This window comes from Theobroma cacao, chromosome 9 (genome assembly GCF_053813885.1).
Source record: "Theobroma cacao isolate CCN51 chromosome 9, ASM5381388v1, whole genome shotgun sequence".
Classification (NCBI taxonomy): domain Eukaryota; kingdom Viridiplantae; phylum Streptophyta; class Magnoliopsida; order Malvales; family Malvaceae; genus Theobroma; species Theobroma cacao.
The window spans coordinates 40,287,012-40,301,868 of record NC_142647.1 but is presented as its reverse complement, the minus strand read 5'-3'; the positions used below and the strand labels follow the sequence as shown (position 1 = coordinate 40,301,868).

The 14,857-nt window shown below is 32.6% G+C and overlaps 1 non-coding gene across 1 annotated transcript; it reads right to left on the bottom strand.

The window, feature by feature from the left end:
* Positions 1-14,750: 14,750 nt before the first annotated feature.
* LOC148760963 (small nucleolar RNA R71) lies at positions 14,751-14,857 on the bottom strand. Its single transcript, XR_016028747.1, has one exon. It is a non-coding gene; the product is annotated as a small nucleolar RNA R71 (small nucleolar RNA).

Below are 14,857 nucleotides of genomic sequence, written 5' to 3'. Positions count from 1 at the left end.
ATGTTATTAGAATTTTAACAGCAATGACCCTTTTAAATTCTATTCAAACAAACTATTTCAAGAAGAAAACCAGAAGTTGCTAAAATGACACTTTTGATCATAGGGTTTGAACTTTTGAAGTGATTTCGACTGGTGCCACGAAGTTCAAAATTGTAATTTTCCAAAAATAATTGGGTCCTCAGGAATATTAGTGAAATAAGTGAGTTCTCCAAAGAAGTTAAAGACTTCTTTCACTGCCTTGAAGCATGGGAAATATGGGCAATGTGGTGTAACATGTGGGGCTGTACATGGTTGGCCTCAACTGAGGCGGTTGCATCTCTTCTTGCTTCAAATTCCTTGATCACCTCGGTGGCAGAGTCAAAGGTGTTGAAGATGACCTTTTTTGCAATCACTTGGACAATTTGGCTACGGTGAAATGCAATGACCTTTAACAGTAAGATGTGGGATAAGATGCAAGTGTTTGATACCATGAAAATGAGGGTGATTTGGTGGTTCAAAGCGAAATGGTCAGAAGATGAGAACACTTTTGTAAACCTCATCAATCAACTCAGCATTGTGGTTGTAGTACCTAGGAGAATAAAGTAGCCTCGGACAATCATCCCTTGGGTGAGTTCACCTCCCAATACTTTCAAATTTAATGTTGACGAGGTTTCAAAAGGAAAGCCAGGGAAAGCAGGTATTGGTGTTGTTATTAGACATGAGGTTGGAGTGGTTAAACTTATGGTTTCGAAGGCTATGGGAGTCGTGGATTCTAATGCAGTTGAGTTACTTGTTATAAAAGAGGCTTTCATGTTGTTTGTGGCCTCAAAATGGGACACCTCTCATCGGTTAGTAATGGAGAGCAACTCTAAGAACACGATGAGTTGAGCCCTTAACTCGGAGACCACTCCATGGAAGTTAAGGAACAGCATGCTGGTCATTGAGAGTTGCAAGCTTTAGATTAACTGTTGGGAAGTTTGCCCCATCTACATACCAAGAAGCAAATGAGCTCGCGGACAAGTTGCCTAAAGTCACAATGCAACGTCTCCACAATTTGTTGTTCGTATTAGATTAAAGGTGTTGTGGAAATTACGGAATTATCTCTAAAGAGTTGTTCAAAATCTCACCTAATCAATAAAATAAATAAAGAAATAAATCAAGCACATCCACAAGAATACAAAAATTCAAGTAGTTCGATCTTCTGATAACCTATGTCAAAGGGCACAGCAATAGAGAAAGATACTAAGAGAAAAATTAGGAGATTATAAGGACAGTTTCAAACTTACAACCCTTATTCCGCGTACACACAAATCACTTTTTCTAAAACTAGATGATGACTATTCTTTAACCCCATAGGATCCTTTTATAAGGGCCAAAAACAATAATCTTATCTTAATACAATTATGATATGTTGTTCTAATCTAACTAAATTTAAAAACTATCTTAACAAGATATACTAGTTTAATTAGAATTATACTATCCTAATCAAACTACAATTCAAAACTATCCTAACAAATCTCCACCTTAGGCTTGAATTCACCAAGCTCCACCTTACAAACCAATCTTTATAGACACCGCCAATGCCCTAAAGGGCCTTAAGCACTATGAACATTGATCAAGTCCAAGCAATGCTTGAACTTTATCTCAAAAACTGACTTAGTCAACATATCTGCAAGATTTTCATTTGTAGCTATTTTCTTCACTTTAATTTCACCTCTAGAAACAATCTTTTGAACGAAGTTACACTTGACTTGGATATGTTTGGTTCTCTCATGAAACATATGATTTTTAGTCAAATGTATGGCACTTTGACTATCACAAAACACAACTGTATGAGTTTGTCCAAAACGAGATCACTAACTAAGCTTTTAAGCCATAAAAGCCTTATTCACTGCCTTGGTCACAACCATATATTTAGCTTCAGTTGTATACAAAGCAACGGTTGATTGAAGAATTGTTTTCTAACTGATTGCAGACCCTGAAAAAGTGAATACATACCCCATTTGAGATTTTTTACTATTTAGATCACTAGAAAATTTTGAATCGAAGAAGCCAACCACATTACAATTAATTTGCACCTCCTTCATACACTAAGCCGACATCTATAATGCCTTTTAAATATCGAAAGATCCACTTCATAGCTTGCCAATGTCCTTTTCTTGGTTTATCCATGAATCTACTAACCAAACTAACAACATGTGAAATATCAAGCCTAGTGCACACCATAGCATACATAATGCTACCCACTGCATTGGCATAAGGACACGAGTCACGTACTCCTCTTCATCCTCTGTTTGTAGTGATAAACTAGTTGCTAGTTTTCAGTGTAGTCCCAATAGAGTAATCTTAAACCTAGCATTTTACATCCTAAAACGTTTTAGTACTTTCTAAATGTACTTCTTTTGTGACAAACATAATCTCGATGCTCGTTTATCTCTGACAATCTCCATACCCAATATTTTCTTTGCACCACCTAAGTTTTTCATCTCAAACTAACCTCTAAGTTGCTCCTTTAAAACATCAATGTCTAACACACTTTTAGCAATAATAAGCATGTCATCCACATACAACAACAAATAGATAAAAGAATTATCTGGAAGCTTCTCATAGTAGACACAACCATCATAAACACTTCTAGTATACTCATGTGCCTCCATGAACATATCAAACCTTTTATACCATTGCCTAGGAGATTGTTTTAAGCCATGTAATGATCTTTTAAGTAAACACACATAATCTTCCATACTAGGAACAACAAATCCCTCAAGTTGTTGCATGTAGATTCGCTTTTTAGGCTCACCATAAAAATGTTGTCTTAACATCAAGTTGCTTCAACTCAAAGTTGAAGTATGCCATTATAGTAAGTAACACACATATTGAACTATGCTTCATAACAAGAGAAAATACCTCATTGTAGTTAATTCCCTCTCTTTGTGAATATCTTTTTGCCGTAAGTCGTGCTTTGAATCTAGCACTTTCAACCCCTAAGATCCCTTCCTTTTTCTTGAAGACCCATTTGCATCCCAAAACCTTCTAGCCTTTAGGTGGCTTCATAAGCTCCCATGTTTGATTCCTGCGTAGAGACTCAATCCCCTCATTCATAGAAATTACCCACTGAGAAGACTCAACACAAGTAATTGCCTCACGATAAGAGTAAGGCTCATTAGTCTTTACTTCCTCAGCCATATATAAAACATAAGAATCAAAATCACCTTCTTTACAAGTAACGAAATCGGCAAACTTCTGAGGTGCTCATGAATTTCTTCTAGGTTTGTCTGTAACAATCATCTTACATTGTCCAAAGAGCATTGATTTCAAGCTCCACCTGCTTGCTTACTTCTTGGTCTAATGTGAACGTAATTCTAGACTTTATCTCATGAAGTAATGCAGACTCAAAAGTAACATCCTAATTCACCATAAACTTGGTGAACTTCGAATCAGTACACCACAATTGATAACCCTTCACCTTAGATGCAAAGCTTAGGAATATGCACTTCTTTGTCCTCTACTCAAGTTTACCATCACTTACATGAGTATAAGTAGGACAACCAAATACTCTTAATATAGAGTAATTAACGAGTTCACCTGACCAAACTTCCTCAAGAATCTTTAATTCAACTGCAGTTGATGGAAATCAATTTATCAAGTAGCAAGCCCTGTTGATAGCTTTTGTCCAAAATACTTTGGATAAACCAGCATTAAAGAGCGTGCATTTTGCTCTCTCCACAAGTGTTCTATTCATTCGTTCTGCAACACCATTTTGTTGTGGTGTTTTGATATCATTGTGATGTTTAACAATTCCCTCATTCTTGTAGAATAGATCAAATTCACCTTTGCAAAATTTCAAACCATTGTTTGTTTGAAAGCACTTGATCATTTTCCTTGTCTACTTCTTGATCAATGCCTTCCAATGCAAAAAGGTGGTCAACACTTCACTCATAGCCTTCAAAAAATACGTCCACATCTTTATTGAAAAATCATCAACAAAGGTCAACATGTATAATGATCCACCTTTTGATGCCACTAGAGAAAGACCTTACAAATCTAAGTGGATTTAGTCTACTTGTAACACCCTGTACCCTTGTTTAGCGGTCAATAAAACCCAATCAATAAAACGAAAAGTCACTTGATGTAAATTAAAGGTCGAAAAGTGGTTACGAAAAAGAAGAATATTTTGAAATAAAATATTATTTTATGAAAAAAATAATATTAAAATATTAATATTTTATCTATTATCGGAATTAGTCATGAAAAAAAGATTATATGACTAATCTAAGTGGGGGAGAAGAAATAAGAAAGAATTTTGAAGAAAAACGACGATAATTGTGCCAACATGATTTTATTAAATTGAGTTAGCGCGGGTAAATAAATATTTAAAATATTATGGTGACACCGCGTTGAAGTGCAATTTCGATATTTTGGTTATACGCGTGTAAATGAAGAAAGATAGAAGGAAATTATAATTTTTAAACATGTCAGAAGGATTAAATTTTAAGATACAAAAATTGGAAGATTGTATTCCAAATAAAATGAAGCTGAGGAATTACATGTAAATTGCATTATTTGAAGAGAATAAAATAAATAAATAATAAAATAATAAGAAAATAAAAGAATTGGGAAGTGGTGGATGGGAATGAAGAAATGTCAAAGCTAATTGGAATAAAAAAAAATTGGAACAAAGTGGAGTGGGTAGCCGGCCATGTGGCAAATACATGAGTTAAAAATATATTTTAAGTGATGAATTAAGAAAGATGGGGGCTGGCCACATGGAACAAAGAAAAGAAGGAGAAGAAAGAATAGTGGGGGGCCGGCCAATGGAAAAAATAAAGGAGAAATGAAATAAATAAAAGATATGAGTGATGGGACAAGACATGTTCGGCTATCCCCAACAATGTAGCTCATAAAAAAAAAATAATATCATTTGCCTTTATTTGGCTTGCATCAGCAGGCCATTTGACAAAGAAAGAGAGAGGTCTAGAGAGTTGGGGACCCGAGTGAGAGAAGAAGAAAGGAAAGAAAAAGAGGGAAGGAATTCGACCAGACAAAGGAGGGAAAAATGAAAGAGCTGGGTTATGGCGGTTGGCGAAAAAAAGAGAGAAAAATTGGAGTTCTTTGGGCTGATCTAGAGCTAACCAACTGTGGAAGAAGAGATGGGACTTTAAGCCACCGAATTGTGAAGGACAAAGGGGACTTTGTGCTGCCGGTTTTGAGGGAGGTAGGAGAGGTTGTGAAGCTGATTTTGAGAGAGGAACGAGAGGCCTTGTGCTGTTGATTTTTGAGAGTGAAAGTAGAGAGCATGCTGCCGACGTTGGGAGTGAAGGAGGAAGGATGAAGGCTGCAGCAAAAAGGGTGAGAAAGAGATCAGGTGAAGGAAAGGTAATGGGGGCATAAAAGGAAAAAAAGTATATTTATAATAATAAAATAAAATAATATATATATATATATATATATATATATTAGTGGGTTTCAATATTAAAGAGAAATAAGTAAAGGTGGTACATTGTGGTGGCAGGTCGGAGGAAATAACGAGTGATCGGCAAGAAGGAATAAGTAGATACGTCTTCAAATTAATAGCGATGTAGTGTCCCGCTATTCTGAGGTGAGTATGGGGTGTCAATTTTAAAATTTTCGTAAATATATACTTGTACGTATGATTTATTTTAAATGCGAAAATTGTGGATAGCATGTGCTGGTAGCAATCTTAGGAAATTGTGGTTGCAAATTATGTTGAAAAAATTGTTTTGAGTATATATATGTATAAATTATATGTAAAGAGTTTTAAAAATCGAGAAACAAACCCTTCACACTGTTTTGCCTAAAAATTTGTGCCTTATATTTATGCAGTGTGCATTCATGGTTATATTGCTTATTCACCATGCGAATTATTGTTTGAAATTCATGCGTAAATATTTTTTGAGAAAATGATAGATTTTATCATACCCTATGTTGAATGCTTTGGAAATAATTTTGAAACTAGAGTTCAAGGACATAAAGGGATTTTTAAAAATGGTTTTATAAATCGAGAGATTCGAGAATAGGCCGGTTGTCACTTCGGTTAAGTGTGACCCTCGCTCACAAGTGAGCTCTAGCTAGAGAACCTTTGGGTCGCCGACTAGAGGTTAGGTGTGGTGGGGACCACGACCTGTGATATATGTATGCGTGGCTAGGCCACCTGATGATTACGCGGTTGCGACCGCTTGATTCTTCGATGTTGGCCAACATCGTTGAGACTGCCATGGCATGTGGGATCCGGTGGAGTGAGGCTCTCAAAGGTTATTACGTGGTATCGGGATCACGAATTTTATTTGATTTCCTACTCGAGACAAAAATCTCTTTGGGTTTTCAGACTTTTATTCCTTTTATGGTGAAAACGAAATTATGCGGTTTCTTGCAGCTCCCCTTAGTTTTACTGTTATATGAATTTTACCCTCGCGTACGAGGCAATTTGCGAATTATGTATAAACCTGGTTACTATTTGGTTTCGCGGGAGCTTACCCAACTTTATTGATTTGATTTGAGTATTACATGGGATAATTTTGACTGTAGAGATCTTTACGAACACGAGGTTTAAAATGATAGTTTACTGATTTAGTTTGAAAATGGTTATTAACTTTCTCACTGCACAAAAGTTTACTTACTTGATTTGATATACATTATGGTTGATTACGACTTACAAGAGATTCTCGATATTTTCTTATATATATATAAGGCACAAATCTCCGTTTGAATTAAATATTTTTATCTACTCTTGCAAGTCTTATTATTCAAAATCTCAACCTTATTGCTTGTTTCCCATCTATCCTTTGCTCATGGAGCCGATGATCACTGAGTCTGTGAAACTCACACCCCTTTTTGTCCCCTTTTTGCAGATAGGGATGGCCTAATGTGTAATCATCGACGCATATGGTCCACCGTAAATAGGTAAAGGCATCTCATAGCATTTTATCTTGAGTCGCTCAGCTGTTAGAGGTCGAGTCGTAGCACTTTATTTAATAAGTTGTAAACGGATATTGATTTTGTTATAAGTTAATAATTGAAGAATGTGAATTTCGATGTATATACTTGTGATTAAATGGTTTAAAGCTTGAATCGATTATTATGTTTATGGTTTAAATTATGGTATGAGAGTATATTGTTTTTAGTATCAATATGGAATGGGATCGTATATAGTGAACTAACGGGCATTTTGAGTAAGGCTTGTTTGGGACTTGGCGGGGTCTTTCCCGGAGGTCTCAGAAGCCGGTAGCGACTGAGGCGGGGTCATTACACTACTATACTCTTGGTTTGATGTGTGGCTATTGTAATGTGTAGGTCCGAAAACCCGATTGCTAGACGTGGAAGAATAGGGAGTCGCCACCAATCTTTGTTGTCTAGATGCGATTGGCCACCTATTAACTTTGTTCTCTTTGACGAAGTCTTAAATTAATTTTAGGTCTGTTTAAAGAACAATAACCTCGTCTATGAATTTTTAGAGTTAGGTTCGGGAGTACAATTATGCACGAGGAAGGATTAGCACTCCAGTGACGCCCGTTCCACGAACGGTACCATTTAATTATATGTTATCTTATATCAACCTTAACTTTTGATTTTATTCCTATGTTTCCCTAATATTTATTTATTTATTTTTTTTTTATTATTTTTTAAACCAAAGTTTGATTATTTAGCTTTATGGATGCATATGATGTAATTGTTAAATGATGTCATGATTTATCAATTTTAAATAACGAGAAGTAAAAACCTTGTATCCAAAAATCATTCGTAAAGCATCCGAACGCTTTGGTAATGTCCTCGGAAGAATTCATCTTTACAAGTTCTTCGAAGAAATCCCATTATCGGAGTTCTCATCCCATTAACAAAACATATGTGTCATATGCTATGCCAAAATAAAAATCGTGAATGATGCCAAATGAGCGAGTTTATGAATATAATTTAGTTGATTTATAATATATATATATATATATATATTTAATAGTTTAATACAATTAAATACCTCATTTATTTTTACTATATATATTTTAAAAAATTTTTTTATTTAAATAAATAATTTTTAATTAATATTATAGGCCAATATTATTTTATTTTATTGAACTATTTTTTGAATAAGCAACTAATCTTTTATTTACAATAATTATTTAAATTGATTAAATAACTATATCGATTTCAATTTAGATAGAACATTATATGAATTTATTTATTTTTATGGATTTTAAGGTAATTGTTTGAATTAATCAGAATATTGGAATACAAAATTACGATTTATCCCGACACTTCGGAGAAAACCATAATTGAATTTCGTTCCTAGAAAAGTCATCTTGAAAATAGCAACTCTTTACCTTTTCGGATGAAATTCCATTATCGAAAGTTATCAAATCAACTACTCTATTTTTAATATTTATAATTTTATATTATGTCATATATTTTCATTTATATATATATATATATATATATATATATACCTATATAAATTTGTGTAACTAAATATTTCATTTCTCTTGCCTATCTAACCTATTTTCATTTATGATTAAAATATATTTTATTTTTCTTATATTTTCTTTCCTTTATAAAGGTCTATTTTTTTTAAAACTAGGTATTTTCTATTTTTCTACCTAAATCTCTTTTTTATTTATTACTAAACATTTATTTCTTTTCTATATTTTTACCTTGGCTAAATTTATCACCATGAATATATTTTATATTTTGACATTTACTTTCCCTTTTTATGTGTATATATTCTAGTTACCTAAACCTAATTTTAATACTAAATTTTCATCCAATTCTATGCTCTTTATATAGCTAAACATACTTAAAACATTATTATTATTTTGCTATCTTGATTATTATTTCTATTTTTTTAGATTTTCTATTTGTTTTAATCTCCTAACACTAAATATCATCTAAAATTTTTTATGACATTTCCCTAAAATGATTTTAATACATTTATTACTAAGTAAAATAGGCTAGATCTAAAACAAACCAAACCAACAGATCCACAAAGAAATGGGAGAAAAGGGCTTTTACCTTACTAGGCTAGATTGGCCTAGGTTGCTGGCTTGTGGAAGGGAGCCCAAGCTTGCTGCAGCCCACCAAGCCTTTCTCCCTAAATGCATTGTCTAGTGCTTACTAAAGTAGTTTTCTTTCTTTGTCAAAACTACTCCATTTTATGACTAAAACCTACTTCCTTAAATGGCATCGTTTAGCTCCCAAACCCAATGTATAAAAACTCTATTTTCTTCTCTCTCCCATTTTCTTCACTTCTTTTCTTTCTCTATCGTCGATTCTTTTTCCCTTCTCTCTAAAACCTCAAATGCCTTCAAACTTTTCTCTCTCTCTCTCTCTCTCTCTCTCTTTCTTACAATTTAAGCCTTTTCTTTTTCCTTTTTACCTTTCACCACCACTGCTCACCCTCACCACCAACGGCACCACACCAAAAACCTCACCATTCCTTTCTTTGAAACCCACCTCCCTTTTCTCTCCTTCACAATTATCAGAAAATTGGAATCTACTGACCCTAAACTCTCCAACCCAAATTTGGAATCCCAAAATAAAAAGAGAGAAAACGATTCATAGTTCCTTGATTTTTTGGTTATTTTTTTGATTGATTTCTTTTTGGTAATATATGTGGCTAGGTATTTGGTTGGTAGAATCTTAGGGTTTGGCTATTTTTTTAGTGGTTTCAGTAGGGATTTCTAAGGATTTTTTTCATGGATTGGCTTCTAGGTTTTCTGTTTGGCTCTTTGGAATTCTCCCATTTTTCTTTGAAAAAATATGTCTTTATATAGATGTTGAAAATGCTCTCCTTAGTGGTCGATTAGCCATTGATTCTTCATGTTTTTGCCTTTGCCAGGTATGATTTCAAGCAACTAGTAGTTTGCATTTTTTCTTGTGCGAATTGGGTCTTGGTTGTTTTTTAGCTAGCTAGCTTTTCATTATAATATTTGTATTTTCTAGAAAATCTTCACTTGATCATGCCTTAATATGTTGTTTTCCTGTTTAAATCCTTGTCTAATTCGTTTTAAGTTCAATTAATCTGTTAAGCTTGTTTAGGCTCACAGAACATTAAAAAGAATCCTAACAAACCCTAGGCAAATACAATTTTCAATTCAGGCCCCAATATAATCCCAAAACATATAAAATAAATAAAAACGAAGAAATATAAATAAAATAAAGAAGGATGTTTAATAAATAAAATAAATATAACAAAAAGATAAAAAATAGAAATAAATAAATAAATATAAATATGAATGGGTACCCGAGCATTTAGCTTAGTGGTTGGTGCATAATCTCCCTGCCTTAAGAGTAGGGTTCGAATTCCCCCTCCCCTAAGTGTAAAAAAAAATAAAAATAAAAAAAAATATATATATATATATATATGAATGGGATAAATATGGGTGTCTACAGTAGCAGTGCTAAATTTCACTCGATGTTGTTTGCCATAGACACAATGCTTACAGAAATTTAGCTTTCCAGTCTTTTGACCACATAGTAATCCACGCTTACTGAATTTCGTCATTCCCTTCTCACTTGTATGACCCAATCTTGTATGCTTTAAACGTGTAACATCATCATGAGGATCATGGGATGAGACTACAGAAGTAGTTCCAATAATCGTGCTTCCCACTAGACAATAAAAGTCACCGGATAACTTACCTTTCATGATAGTTAAAACTCTTTTAGATACATTCAAGGTGCCATCTTGGCCACCATATTTGTAACCCTTCTTATTTAACAAACTCAAGGGTATCAAATTCTTTTTCATGTCAAGTACATGTTTCACCTCAAGTGTCCTTACTATACCATCAAACATCTTGATTCGAATTTTGCCAATCTCAACAACTGAGAAAAAGAAATCATCTCCTAATTATACAATGCCAAAATCAACAAATTGATAAGTTGTAAACCAATCACGCCTAGAAAAATGTGGAAGCAATAAGCTGAATCTAAGATCCATATATCCTTTAAGTTACCATTAGTAACTGTAAGAACACTATCAGCTTCCTCAAAAGTATCAAAATCATCTTCAACTACGTTTGTAGTATTTTCAAGCTTGTTGATCTTTTCATCGCCCTTGAATTTGATACAGTCTTGACGAAAGTGACCTTTTTTACCACAATATCAGCAAGTTTTCCCTCTTAATCTAGATTAGAATCTAGATTTACCTTTTCTGTCTAAGCTCTTCTCTTTACCTCTTCCTCTATTCACTATCAAGCCTTCTGCTTGATTATTATTCCAGATACCACCAACTTTTTTCTTCAATTCCTTGGAATTTAAATATGCTCTCACATCCTCAAAATTGAGAGTGTCTTGGTCATATAACATAGTATATATGAAATTTTCATACGATAGAAGTAAAGAATATAGAAAAATTAGGGTTAGGTCTTCATTTTCAATTTTAACATCAATATTCTTTAAATCAAGAATAACTATATTAAATTCATCAATGTGAGTATTAATGAACGTACCTTCACTCATTGACATTATACAATCATTGCTTCATATAAAATCGATTCGTTAGGGATTTGGTCATATAAATACTTTTGAGTTTAAGCCACACTGCAACAGTCGATTATTCATTCGTGACTACTCTTAGTACCTCATCAGATAAAGCGAGGAGAATAACACTATGTGCTTTCTCTATAAGGTCATCTTTCTCACCATCAGATAAATTCGAAGGAAGATGCTCTTTTCCTTTCAGTGCCTTCAATAGTCCTTATTGCACTAGCAACGCGTGCATCTTAACATGCCATAGGTTGAAATCATTTTTTTCATTAAACTTTTCAATCTCATATTTGGTCGATAAAGTTGGCATAGTGAGATTCAAATTGACTTAAGACCTTGAAACTCTGATACCAGTTTGTTGTGAAAATTGTAAAATTATCTCTAAAGAGTTGCCCAAGATCTTACTCAATCAAATGAATAAAGAAAGAAAGAAATCAAGCACACCCATAAGAACCAAAGAATTTACGTGGTTCAGTCTTTTGATAACCTATGTCCACTAGCACAACAACAAAGAAAGATTCACTAAGAAAAAAAATAAAGAGATTACAAGAACAGTTTCAAATTCACAACCCTTATTCCACATACACCAAAATCACTCTTTCTAAATCTAGATGATCACTATTCTTTAACCCCATAAAATTCTTTTATAAGGGCCAAGTACAATAATCTTATCCTAATACAATTAGGATATGTTGTTCTAGTCTAACTAGATTTAAAGACTATCTTAACAAGGATTCTAGTTTACTTAAAATTAAACTATCTTAATCAAACTATAATTCAAGACTATTCTAACAAATGAAAATGGAGTAATAGCTACCACTATAGGGACAATATGGTTTTTTGTAAGTCCTATATGTAAATGCTTTATCTGGTATGCTGCTATGTTTAGTCTGTATAGTGTGGCATTTTTCTATTGTGCTTAGTTTTCATGAATGCCATGCCTTTGTTTTGATTGTGTGTCCTAGTTATATTCTTGTCTCCACTTATAAGTGCTTGGTTGACCTAACTTCATGTATTGTTGGGTTCCAAGTTTAGCCAAGTGAATGATTTTTGGTAACATGGTTCATGAGTTGTAAATTTGGATGGAGTTAGTAACTATTTAGCACTCCATTGAAATAAAATCACTTGACCTTTTAAAAAAATAATAAAAAAGATGCTACCATATGATAATTTTATTTTATAAAATTATTTTAGCCCAATTTTATTATTAAATATTAGCTAAGTCCTTAATTTTTAATTATAATTTAGTTATTTTTAGTTGTTTTTATAATCAATTTAATTTTAGTGAGTTGTTTTAATTTTTTGTTTATTTATTTTAAATTGGCCATTATTTATTAGTTTTTATACTTTTTTAGGATTTAAGGAAATTAGGCTTAATTTTGAAAAGGAAGATGTTTGAAGGACTCAAAATTCTACTTGCATATCCTTTGGTATTTTGCCCATAACTCTCGCTACAGAAGTCCAAATGATGTGATTCTTACACCATTGGAAAGCCAATAGACAAAGCTATAACTTTCATGAAGATTACCTTTCTTAGTTCTGCTTTGAAGATAGAGAAAATTACATTGTAAAACAATTAAGTGAAATGCTACAGGAGTAGAAATTTTGAGGATGATATTTGATGTTTGGGCCTCATTACACTTTTAAGGCCAAAAATTAGAATCAATAGGTTAACTTAGGTGATATTAGGTTAAGATTGTTAGTATAAATAGGATATTTTAATAGACATTAGGAGACAACCCTAAGAAATTCAACAGGCTAAAAGTTGAGGCTGAAATTTGGAGAGCAATGCTGCAAATATTTATTTTGTTTTATTCCTTAGCTTTTATTTTTCTTGTTACTCTTAATGGTTAAACTTCACATATTTTCATTTATCTTTGCAATTATGAGTAGTTAAATTTATTTTTCTAGGATTGCAATTGAACTCACATGTATTCTAAATTTTTAATCTTTTTTTTACTTATTTTCAATGGAATTGAATTATTTATTCCAATTTATTTTTAATACTTTTAATTGCCTGATCACCAATTAAATTAATTTAGGAACCTAAACAAACTTGGGAAATGGAGTTTAATGTAGACTAAAATTCGGGTAGCATATGATCATATTAATTGATTTGCGTATAAGATAGGGATATACCTATAAGCCATATATAGCCAGGTTAGAGCCTAAACTTAATGAGTCTATTTTAATTTCAATTTACGTAGAGATATAGTGTTTTGATTAAAATAGATATTTTTATAAGACGAGCCGGGAGACTCTTATAAATAATTGAGAACTCTAGCTTAGCAATTCAACCCATTGAAATAAGTTAAGAAAGAGAGCTAAGATTTAGATGAATTGTGAGGGATATTATAATCCTAAGCTTGTTTAATTTGATTTTTACTCAAGTTATTATTACTTTGATTTTTCTTTTTAGTTTAAATTTTGGTTAATTAGTTTTAGTTAGTTAATTAATTTTGATAGTTTGGATAAGATTAAATTGTTATAATTTTAGTACTTAGTAAAATTTTAGATCAATTTTCTGTGGGATTGATACTCTACTTATCGTTATTTTATTTTTTCGATGCGCATACTTGTGTAGGTAGAAATTTAATTGACAAGTTTTTGGTGCCATTTACTGGGAGTTGTTTCTAAAATTTTTACTATTATTAATACCAAGCAATTTAGTCTTATTTCAAATTTTATTTTTATTGTTTTAATATTAGTTTTTGTTTGCTTGCAGATATATTTGGTCATTGTATGCAAAGAAGCAATAACTTGAATTGTATTCCTTTTGATCATGAGATAGAAAGAACTTTTAGAAGATGTCAAAGGGAGAATTTGCAAGTTGCAACTTTAAATCAGACAATGGCTGAGGATAACAACAACTATGGCAATAATGCCATTAATCTAGTTCTTGAAGAAAATAAAGCACTGCGGGATTATGCTGTTCCTCTTTTGCAAGGTTTACACCAAAGCATTAGAAGACCTTCCATTAATGCAAATAATTTTGAAATTAAGCCAACTTACATTCAGATGATTCAGTCTTTAGTCCAATTTGGTGGGTTACCTAGTGATGATCCTAATTCTCATTTGATGAATTTTCAAAAATTTACGATATTTTCAAATATAATGTAGTAATTGATGATGCTATTAGATTCAAACTGTTTTCGTTTTCTTTGAGGGATAAAGCAAAGAGTTGGCTCAATGCATTGCCCAATGGGTTTATTACTACATGAGAGGACTTGGCTCAAAAGGTTCTAGCAAAATTCTTTCTGCCTACCAAGACTACAAAGATGAGGAATGATATAACCTCATTCACACAATTTGAAGGTGAATCTTTGTATGAAGCTTGGAAGAGATTTAAAGAACTATTGAAAAGATGTCCACATCATGGAAT